Genomic DNA, 12,164 nt, shown 5'->3' with positions numbered 1-12,164 from the left:
AAATAAGAGACAGAAATCACTTAACTCTCAGGCAATGTTCCATGTTAAAAAAATAAAAAAATAAATAAATAAATAAATAAATAAAACAAAAAACAGGCCAAGTATGAAGGGGAAATCATATAGCAGAGATTGGGATAAGAGTTTGACTATATGAAGATGCTTAAGAGGCCTCATAGGGAGAAAGGGGTCAAGGGAAAAAAACAAAAACAAAAACACCTTGATCTCGACTTGAACCCAAAATCAGGGCTTGAAATAGCATCAATCCCTGAGCTTCCCTTGGCATCAGACCACAAAAATCCACCACCACCTTCCCAAACCACCCTGGAAGCTCCAAGAAACCCTGTGTGAGCTCTGTTCCCTGTTCCATCTGCTGCTGCTCACCCTAGAGGCAGCCACCCTCCTGGATTCTTCCTTCCCATAAATCTTGCGTGATGTTTGTTGTGTTGTGACACTTTTGCCTGAGCAGAGGGGAGCCCAGCTGTATCAACTATTGCTGGAGTGAAGCAGAACTGTAACACTTTGGCAGGGGAAACTTTCCCCTAGCATAGCAGAGGCTAGCAGGGCTGTAACAACTTTAGGTGTGTGTATGTGTGTGGGGGTGGGGGCTGAGCAGAGTTGTTAAACTTGCATTTGGGGAAACCTTTCCCTGGTGCAGTGCTACTATGCTTATGGTGACTTTGTGGTATCCCTTGGCTCCCGACTGCCAGGATACATTTTCATCTGAGGTATAATGCTTATCGGCCTTGTATTATTCCATTCACATGCCACTTGGGGCAAGATTTAAACCATAGGGAGAGAAAACAGATCTGTGGTTGCCATAGGCTGGACGTAGAAAACATCAAGACACAAGGGAATTGTTATATCATAGAAATGTTGCATGACTATGTTGGTGTTTATGGCAACTATATTTTAGTTAAAATTCTGGAACTGAACACTAGAAGGAGTAGATTTTTACTTCTGTAAATTGTAACATTCTCCTCCCTAATCTTTTCCTTCCCTCATATCCTTTGTGCTGTTTTAGAAATGGAGATTATTGAGAAAGGAGTTATAATGTTGTTCCCAAGGCTGGCACATATTCCCTTGTCAGGAGTTTAAACAGCACTGACTGGAAATTCAGAGCCTCACAATAGGCTAAGAAGGGATGGCAGACATCTTCCTTCTTCATTATCTGCCATGTCTGTAGTGAGGTCATGACAGATCACACCAGAGCATAAGGGCACACTGGACAGCACCCTCCAATGGTGGGGAGAATCAGTAGTCCAACCTTGGAACCAGCTCTAAGAGCCACTCTGAGAACCTGTCTTAGACCTCAAGCTGTGAACTACTCTGTTCATTTTTTCCTCAGGGGGAAATCTGGCTTGATCCGCCACTGCTGTGCTGATAACACTCAGAACTCAGCAGCTACCTTCTTATTTATGCTTCCTCAGGATTTACATCCGGTCCACACACCACTGGCTGCTTTGTGGACACCTTCCCCACCCACATCACCTGTGCCTGGAAGGGAGGACTTGTTTTTATTAACAAACCCTATTGTAGTAGCAGCCTATGCAGGAAAGAACCTGTTGGAGCCACCTTCTTGCCTGCTCAGCTATTACCCTCAGAAAGGACAGCCAGCCTGTATGAGCACCCCTGTCCCTGAGGCATTCCAGCCTCTGGCCACAAAGCTTTGAACAACTCCTTTGATACTGAAGTGCCTTATCTTAGGTGTGTGCATAGCAGAAGTGGAAATACATAATCAAAACACCCTTCACCATGCTAGAACAATGTAACAACCTTCAACTGCTTGATAAAGTAAAAAATCAATGGCTCAGTCTGAAAATATCAGATTCAATAGTTGTAGGCTCAGATTTAAAAGCAACAGAAACAAACTTGGCTGCAACAAGAGAGGCTTTCTGAATCTTATTAGCAGCATTTCTTGACTTTCTCTTGGTGGAGCCACAATATGAAAGGCAGTGTTTTGCCTCTCCTTGGTATCATGTAGACTTCCATCTGATTGCCCTCCGGTGTGCAGTGTGCCACCTTGTACTCACCCGATGTTTTTGTATCTCAGGTCAGCTGCTTATCACACAGCCAGAATCTTTCTCCAAGAACTCTGTGCTAAGTAGAGACACTGCATCCAGACTGCAAGTGTGAAGGCAGAGAGTGTGTGTGGTGTGCTTAGCAGATGAACAAGATGGAGGTGAAATAGGATCAACGAGCGGTTTTGGGCTTATATGACTCTGATTCATCATTGTTCGTTCTCTATTCCATAATGAGCAGTGCTGTGCCTCCTGAGCTATGAACCTCTTCATGTGCTTGGTAGGTGTGGATGGATGAGTACATTACAGGTGGACCACTGGCACTCATAGCTACAAAGCTAAATCTGTAAACGTGTACATAGTAGCTATGAACTTGCTCTTAGAGGACACGAAATCAGAAAGCAAAGCAGGTTGTTCCTGTCTGTTAGATAATCATCAGGAAATGATACATCAAACACAAAGAAACATTCTGGAATAGTCTTTAACTCATGAGACAGCAGCATTAATCACTAGCCATGCCACCATTATTTATTTATTTTTACAGCGTATAACAAGCACACTGAGAAGTTAGATTATTTTAATACATGAAAACAAACACAAGCACTTTGTGTTCATCCTCTCATCCTTGTAAGATGGTGGAATAATAAATTTAAAGCCTAGAATTTTGTGAAACTTGGGGTAAAATACTGTAAATCAGAAGGAAGTTTCTGTCTGTCTGTGTTGCAACACTCAGGGAGAAATGTCTTTCTTATTCTAGTGAGTTTCTATTTTATAGGTCAAGAGTATTTTTCATTCATTCTTTTATAAATTATGTATGAGTTCCTATAGCAGATACTCTCCACTACTCAGAGTGACAGGCAAGTGAACCCACATTTATAGCCAGTAAATACCACAGCAGAGGGTGAGACACCCTGGGTACTACTAAAGCATGGTATTGGAGCTTGTAGGAAGAACCAAGAAAGCTTGGAACAGTCCAGATAAAGATCACCAGGGAAGGAGAAGTCTTCAGGACCAGAAGATATTGGGGGGAAATGATATGGGGGGCATAAAATTTAAAGGCCTAAATGTGGGAGAAATAATGTGGTATAAACAAAGCAAACTTCAAAATGGGCACAGTGCTGGAGTAACAGACAGGAGTTAGACCACCAGAAGCCTTATGCCATACTGTGGTGAGCAGCATGAAAGCAATATCATCATAAAATAGTCACAGAAGTGTGTTAATCAGGGTCCCTCAGCCTCATCTCCAAGTCAGAAAGTGTGGTCTTTCAGACAGATCTACTTATGGGTGGGTGAATGAAACTGTAAGAGAATGTATATTCCTCCCCATGTCCCCAGTATTGTGTGGAGCAGTTGAGGTAAACGTTCTGCAGGCTATAAGAGGAAATCGCCTTCCTTCCATTGTAAAGAATGAGGCTTCCCAGGAAAATGGGCTCGTGGTCTGGGATTTGACAGGGACTATTCCCTATCTGCCTGACCATATGGTCTAGAGAACAAGGGGGCTTTAGCTTCTCCCATGCCAGGGGTAAACTCCATGACTCTCACGGGAAAGGCAGGAAAATGATCTTACTAGATCGTTTTAGGTTACTTTTCTGTTACTATGGTAAGCTACTATGACCAAGGCAGCTTATAGGAAGAAGGCTTTATGTTGTCCATAATGGCAGTAGGCAGCAGGCAGCAGACAGCTGGAGCAAGAATGTAAGAAAACACACTCAACAGCTGGCAGAGAGCAAAGTTAAAGTAGGGTAAGGCTTTTAAGTTCTCAAAGTCTGCCCCAAGCAACATACTTCCTCCAGCAAGACTGACCTCGAGCTCTATATACAGACCATGCTGACCTCAAACTCACAGAGAGCCACCTATTTCTGCTTTTCAAGCTCTGGGATCAAAGGTGTGTACCATCATACCTAGCTGTGTTATTATGATTAATTTTTATATTTTATTTATTTATTTATTTGGTGTGTATGTGCCACAGTGTGCCTGTGGAAGTCAGTGAACTGTATGAAAAAGGCAATCCTCCTCCTTACTATGGGCTCTGGATACATGAGACCTGTATGGAAAGCACCTCTACCCCCTGAGCCATCTTACTGGCCCATTTGTAACATTTCTTCCTTCCAGGTTTGGGACATCAGAAGAATGTGTGTCTTAAATCTCTGTATGTCCATGAGACTGTTTGGATTAGAACTGTTCATGTCAAAACACAGAGAGCAGATATAGTAGTAGAAAACACCTCTCCATCTCTAAGATTATTTTTGGAGTTTTCATTTTGGAGTATTTTTGAGTGCCAACAATTAACCTCAATTTTATATTGTTGACTAAATTTATTTGAGCACATACAAAAGACACTGTATTAACTCCATTGCTATCTTATCAGCAATAAGAGCCTACATTCAATTATTCCACTTGTGCTCACTGTTATATTGTTTTATTTCAGGGACAAATACTGACATCTGTGGATGTCCTTACTGGGCAGGTTATAAGATCACATCATAGAAGCCTAACTGTAACTCTTTCTTCAAACACGGTTGAATAATATAGCTACAGTGGAAGGTCAAAACCAGCTTTTCAACTCTAGACTTAAACAGGGTCAAATTGGACTAAGTTTCAGACTTTATTAATATGTCTAAACCATATAGCTCAAAAAGAAAAATGATATGAAAGTCTTTGGCAGTTACAAAAGGGAATATAAAACAGGTCTCATATGTGGGATCAGTTATATACCAGAAACATATTTTTTACACATCTTCTCGGTGATGGACATAGGAAGTATCAGATACCGAGACACAGCAGTGAGCTAAATTAGCAATGTTGTATCTCATGGGGCTAACATGTAAACAAGAGGAGGGAATCAGAAGTGGCAGGTGCTGGGTACTTAGTGCTGAAAGTGAGGAGCTGGGTGAGGGTTGGAGGTTTCCATAGGATAGTTAGGAAAGTTAACAAAGAAGGAGCCAGCTATGTGACAGGCTAACAGCATGCCGCACAAGGGACCCTTGGTGTGTGGACACAGAGAGAGTAGTCCAGGGTAGGGAACAGCTAAAAGAGAGCAGGAGATAGAAACACAGGCTACAATTAGTGATCCAGATTGTAAAGGATATTTTGATTGCTTCTGCTGGAGTGATGGGACAAATCACTTGAAAATCAGAATTAATTAGTAAATCTAATGGGAGAGGAAATGGTATATGAGAACCCCTGTTTTAAATTAGGATCTGCCTTTTTATCATTGTGTCTGATTTGGCTGCCACACTTTTCTAGTTTTTCTCACTATAACTCCAAAGAAAAATATGAAGTTAACACTGCAAAACTGAACACTAAATAATTGTGAACAGGAAGTGCACACACATTAGCACTGAAAAAGCAAACCAAGCCTCAAAGTGGTTTCCACAAATGCAGACTGTGGGTTTATGCACTGCATTCTGTAATTAAAGACAATGCTGCTGAAGTTGTGTGTAGGTGCCACTGCAGTGCCTTTCCACTGCCTCTGATACAAACTATCTTGTGCTTTGTGCTTGGAGCTTTCCTAGGTTTCTTGGTGTGTCCATTTCCTGATTGTAACAGCATTAAATGATTCTATCCTTTCTCCCTTTGAATTAGCAGTCCTTGTCAATGCTTCATTGTTTCACATTGTTGCTTTTTCTAACCTTTTTCCCAGTTCAGAAAACTTCCTTCAACAGCTCTCCGAATCACTCCAAAGCTCCTACACAATTAGGTTATGCTATTCTGTAAGGTGTATGGTTTTTTCCTCCTGCTGCTGGTCTTGTCCCACCGCCACGCCAGCCCCAAATAATGCACACAGATTCTGTATAGATATAAGCTGTTGGCCAGTTACTTGTTTCTTATGGGCTAGCTCTGTCTTAATTATTAACCCATTTCTATGTATTTCCACGTGGTCTTACCGAGAGTGGAGGAACAGCAGTTCTGCTCTCTCCAGACTCTCCATCTTGACCCTCCTTACTACTTCCTATTTCTTCCTTGTCTCTTAGTCCCTCCTATCTTCCTTTCCTATTGGCCAACAGTGCTTTATTCATTAAACCAGTATGAGAAACATATACAGAATGACATCTCCTATCACTATTCCAGTATTAGTCGACAGGTCCTCTGCTATGCACTGGGCTTCTATTGGGGAGACATTTGAACACCTCATGAGCAAATGTCATTTTTGGGCAACAGCCACAGTTAGCCACCACGGAAGAGAGGCAGCCAGATTAGACTAGCCAGTACCAATTCCATACCACACACAACACACACACACACACACACACACACACACACACACACACACACATACACACACTGGATATGTGAATTACTTTAAGAACCAAGTACGACCAGGCACTCCATCCACATATGACTAACTCACAAGGAGTCCCCTCATGAGATCATAAGTGTTTCTTACATTTACTAATAGATCAAAGTGTTTCAGATTAGTGTTGACATATCTAGGTGCTGGATAGATTATAGTTTTTCTCAGCACTGTGCATGGAGGAGTTACGTGTTTTATACAAGAGTAAATTATGCTCCACCATTGCAAAACAAAGACAAGGACAAGAGCTGCACATCATAACTTCGATGGCACAAACACACTACTTAGAGCACTCTGCTCAGACTCTTGCAACAAGAAAGGTGGCAGGCGCTGGCCAAGACAGACTTTTGCTGATTTCCCCTGTTAGCTGAGAAGCACACAGGCCATCTCTCTCTGGTCGCCTTCCGGTCCTGCAGAGGAAACTCTCCCTCATTTTCCAAGCCTGGGAATTCCCCTGCTCCCAGTTTCTGGGGGTTGGCACATCCTGAGCTCTTTACTCTCTGCCCGCCCCCTCCTCGTCAGCCCCGCCCAGAATGACGTACCCAGTGCCCCAGTCCTCCAAGCCGGGACCTGCACCCTTCCCGCCCCAATTCGGCTTCCCCCTGCCCCTCCACTGCCTCCCGCCGTCACCCAGAAGAAACTGCCAATCTTTGGGCCCGCCGGGAGTGGGCAGGGCTTAGCACCCTGAGCAGTGCGGCGGGCGGGCGGGGACTCGGCGGTGGGCGGGGTCTGCCGTCGTGGGGCGGGGCGGCCACTCCGGGACTGACGGGCGAGCGGGTGCTCGACCCCCACTCCCTGCGGTGCGCGCCCGTCCGCGCCCTCCGGGGCTGCGGGACAAGTTTGACTCCTGGCCTGGCGTCGCCTGACGGAGCGGAGCGGCTCGGCCCGGGAGGGCTGCTGCGCGGGGCGCCGCTGTGGGGAAGGGGTTGGGGGCGCGCGCGGGGCCGAGCATCCCTCCGCTGTGCGCGCCCGCCCGCGCCCCGCGCAGCTTCCCCGCCCGCAGCCCCGCGCCACGGTGACCCCGGGCGCTGGTCCAGCGCGGTAAGTGCGGCTTCCTCCTCGGCGCGGAGGACGAAGGCCCGCTCCCCGTGCAAGCGCGACCATCCGTGGTCCTCGGGGTCTGAGTTCGATGAGGACTCGCTGGCCAGGGTGACCTGCCCTCCGGACGCGCCAGCCCAGGCTAGGGGCTCTCGAGCCGCAACCGGTACTCGAACCTGGTTCTCCCCTCACCGCCCACGGCCCCGCCGCCCTGGAGTTGCTCAAAGTTCTCCACGCGGCTGCGGATAGGATAGGCAGACGGGGGGAGGAGCGAGTGCTGCTTTCCAGAACTGTTCCCTAGAATAAAGCAAGCTGGACACTGTTTCTGATCCCCTTGTTAGAGTTTTTAAAGTAATGGGCTTGTCCTCGAAGGTAGAGAATAAGGTTGTAGTTTCCTGTGTTTGGTTTTGACCGGTTGCAACTTTGGACAGTTGCCTCAGTGCGTGTTCCTGAATGAGAAGCTTCTGGGAGAACTTGGCTGTCAGAGAGTATATATTAATGCCATTATGATTCTCTCATCTGATGTGAGACTTTTACTAAAAGGGATGTACAGAGAGTGCCCCCACCCCTCCTTCCACCGCCAAGAAAGGTCAATTTCTTCCGCATGGTTCAGCATGGTTCAGGGATTATGCACTGGCAGATGCCCTCCAACTTTGTTGTGAAAATTGAACTGCTGTTAATATGCCTAGCAGTTTTATTCTTGCACAATAAATGTTAACATGAGTTTAATAAATCCTCCTGTTAAGAAACAGTTTTAAAATTAGGCCTTTTATTATTAGATCGCTGTTAATAAGACTCACAACTTTTCTGTTTTCTTATTTTCAACATTTGCAGGTTTGACTACTGTAGTGAATGTTTATGTTCTTATAGGGATTTGTGAACAAACTTTCAGATAAAGGTGAATACACTAATAATTTTGTGACAAGGAGAGATAAATAAATACAAAATTGTAAGAAAAAGGACGAAGATAGGTAGATATACACACATAATATGGATATTGAGACATTTGAAGTAATTTTGTTTCTATGTGTACAATATTGTAAAATAAACTGAGTGAGAATATTGGGGTTGGGCAGAAATGGGGAGGGGTAGGGAATAGGCAGTGCATGTTGTCAGGTCTTGCACAACTCAAGAGTCTTAGTTTGGCTTTTGAACTTCCTTGGAGCCAGGAAAGGGAAAAAGTAAGCATGTTTCAAATTCCAGTTTTTTTTTTTTTTTTTTTTTTTTTTTTAACTAAATAACCAAACCAGTTCTTCTGCCTAAGCAAGGCATTTTTCTAGTAATGAGGACTGAAACAGTTTCTGATGGGTCCCAGGAAAGGGAGAGAGATGGTAGCAGTTGACATCTTTAATAAAAGATCCCAGCAAAAATTGTAAATTCTGTACCAAAAAAATAGTTTTTCACTATAAGGCAATAATAAAATTAGAAGGATATGTTCTGTGAATCCTTGGTTCTGATTATCTGAACTAGTATTTCCCAAGCCATGCTTTAAAGAATAGCAGGTTAATAATTTAGTTTTTTAACTAAACTCAAGAACTTGGGCAGTTTGTAGCTCAGTGTCTACATGAAGAAGTCACAGGACTTTCTTGTCTACTCTGTACAAGATCCTGTGTTGTTCCAGCTCCAGAACAAGGGAAGAGAAAAAAAGATTCTGAGTTCAAATTAACTTGAGTTACCTGGATTATTCAAATTGCAAAGCTTTTTACCCAGTTTCTTGACTGTTTTTTACAATGCAGCTATAAATCAGTTGCCTGAAGGAGAATGTGTGCTGTGACCTAATCCACATTTAATACAGCAGTTCTTCATGAATGTTTCTTACTCCTTGAGATGGGATAACTGGAGAACAAAATGTTTGATGTTTGTGAAATTTGGGAATGACCAAAATGAAGCTAATCCAGAAGTCAGGGTTTTAATCCAGTATACATCAAAGGAAAAGGCTGCTCTCATACTCCATACATCTTCTGCAAGTTGCCTGTCAGACCAGATGCCCTGTGGGATTTCTCTTTTATGCTTTGGAATGTTTACTGTTTAAGAATTAGAATAGGTTTAGGCAAGTAAGAATCTTTGAAGGATTGCTTCCTATTACTATTATTAAATATGTGATTTGCATGCATTTTATTACAAACATTATTTGTACTATTAGTTTACTGTGAAATCCTACATTTTGTAGCTATGAAAGATGTTAGAAAACTTGCCACACGTAGAAAGAGCAAAAAAGCTGGCTACGGTGGATCATACCTTTAATCCCAGCACTCTGGAGCTAGAAACTCAAGTTCTCCATGAGTTAGAGGCCAGTCTGGCCTACATAGCAAGTTCCAGGCTATCCAGGGTTACATTATGAGACCCTGTCTCAAAGCAACAACAAAAGGGAGAGAGATCTGGAACCCAAAACCTATAATTGCATTTATCAATGTGTAGGACTCTTTCCAGCAAGTTTATGAGCTCTTGGCATCTGTATTCTTGTTTCTAAGACTAGTGTGGTTGTAGCAGACAGTTTCTTCATGGCATAAATGATGAGAATTCCTGGGTATTGGTAGTAAAACAGCCTTAAGGATGCAAAGGAACACAGGTGGCAAGAGTCTAGAGTGCAAGAATAGCATCTTATCCAGATTGTATTTAGATCCTGGGTTTCAGAAGTCAGGTTGAGAGGATGAGGAATTGGTTTGAGAATGTATCTGGAGCCCATGCATAGAAGTGTAATACTTCTATACAAAAGTTAAAAAAAAAAAAAAAAAAACTTGAACAGGTATACAAGTGTTACCATTCTGAAACATTCAGAGCCAATGCTCTTTATTCTGTTCACCCCATTTGTGAGGAAGATGTTTGTTGAGTATCAGAGAAAATAGGTTAGGTTGTGGTCACAAAAGATCGTCACACCCTAGTGGCTTAAGTCTGCAAAGGTTTGTTTCTGTCATACTGTACATGACTGAGGGTCAGCATGAGAACTCCATTTCCATTAGTCACTTAGATGCCCCAGGCAGTGAGAGACTGCATTGCAGCACATTCTTCCACTATTGGTAGGAGAGGGGAAAGAAGGTGCCAGATAATAACAATGCATTGGCTTTTCAAGCCTTCCACCTGGAAGTGACCACTGTAACTTTTATAGTTATACCTAACTTTAAACAAGTAGAAAAGTGCAACTTTACCATGTGGACAGAAGCAAGAGATCTGGTCCCGTCTGTGAACTATCTATCTTAGTGACCACTACACTGGGCAGGCTTCCTAATCATAGGAGTGAACACACGATCTAAAAAAAAAAAAAAAAAAAAAAACCCAAAAAACAAAAACCACGGTTTCCAGTCTTCTATTTAACAAACAGAAAACAGCATTCCTTTGTGTATTTGTATTTAGACAGAATTATGGTAATGAGAATTATAAAGAACATCTTAATTTGAAATGAAGCACTATTGAAAACCCCACAATTAGATGTACTATTTTTATCAAGTGAGTTTCATTTTGAACTGTATGTCCATTCAATACAAAGTTGTTAAATGTTGTGTATAAGGCACTGTTAGGTCTTCTGAGAATAAAACAGTGAATAGGCATTTATAGTGCCAAGAAAAAATAGCTATAATTTGAGTTCTTTCTTTCTCTTTAAGATGATATCAACAAAATATTGCAGAATAACACTCAACACCACACACACACACACACACACACACACACACACACTATACTTTGTACTATCCCTTTGTTTTTCTCTTAACTTTATTTCCAAACAAGTTACACAAAATTACTTAAACTAGTTTAAGCAACCAGAGTGTTTTGTTAACAATGATGTAGCTTTGTGTCAGAGTCAGAGACCAGAAATGCAGTTGGGCCTTGAGGCAATTGGCATTACTAACAGTAAATCAGGAAATAGGACTCTTTTCTGTGTTTAATTTTTTTGTCAGGTTCTCTCTGCACATATATTCCATTGTTCTGCTTCTCTGTTAGCTAACCTTTCTCTGTTTTGCTCTTATAACAGTGCTTTGACCTAAGAGTTCACATGCTTGAAACTATAGCTTTTTTGCAGTTTCTGCAAACCTAGCATTCTGTAAGTGTAATGTGGAGGTGGAACCCCATCAGTGGTTCTCAACCTGTAACCCCTTTGGGGGTTGAACAACCCTTTCACAGGGGTCACCTAAGGCCATTAGAAAACAGTCATTTACATTCCTATTCATGATAATAGCAATGTTATAGTTATGAAGTAGCAACGAAAATGACCTTATGGTTAGGGGTTACCACAGCATGAGGAACGTTATTAAAGTGTTAGGAAATATTAGATTAAGCAGTCTTAGGAAGCTTGAGAATCACTGTTAGTTTGGAAATAATGGAGTTACCCTAAAAAAATATAGCATAGTAACTGGTAATTTTGTAGAAAAGGAGGCAGTTCTAGTAGCATGCTAAGAAACCTGAGGTTAAAGGAACCTGAGGTCCATTTTTAAGAAAAAATCTGTACAATTAGTGTCATCTTGTAAATTCTGTTGAAACAGATTGATTATGATAATCAGGATGAGAAGGAAAACTAGACAAACACAGACAAACACCATCTTTATCCTATTCCTTTTGTTTATCTCTTCTTCCTCTTCCAAGGTATAGGGGACAGTGGTAGTTTGAATGTTATTGGCCCCTGTAACCTCATAGGGAGTGTGGTCTTGTTGGGCTGTGTATGGCTTTGTTGGAGGAAGTGTGTCACTATAGGGATGGGCTTTGAGGTTTCCTATGCTCAGGATACTGCCCAGTGTCTCAGTAGACTCTCTTTTGCTTGCAAGATACAGGAATCTCAGCTATTGATGTCTGCCTGCATGCCACCATGCTCCTCACCATGATGA

The sequence above is a fragment of the Phodopus roborovskii genome, unplaced genomic scaffold (genome assembly GCF_943737965.1).
Source record: "Phodopus roborovskii unplaced genomic scaffold, PHOROB, whole genome shotgun sequence".
In the NCBI taxonomy this organism is placed as follows: Eukaryota; Metazoa; Chordata; class Mammalia; order Rodentia; family Cricetidae; genus Phodopus; species Phodopus roborovskii.
The sequence above is the reverse complement of the archived record's forward strand: the minus strand, read 5'-3'. Positions refer to the sequence as shown.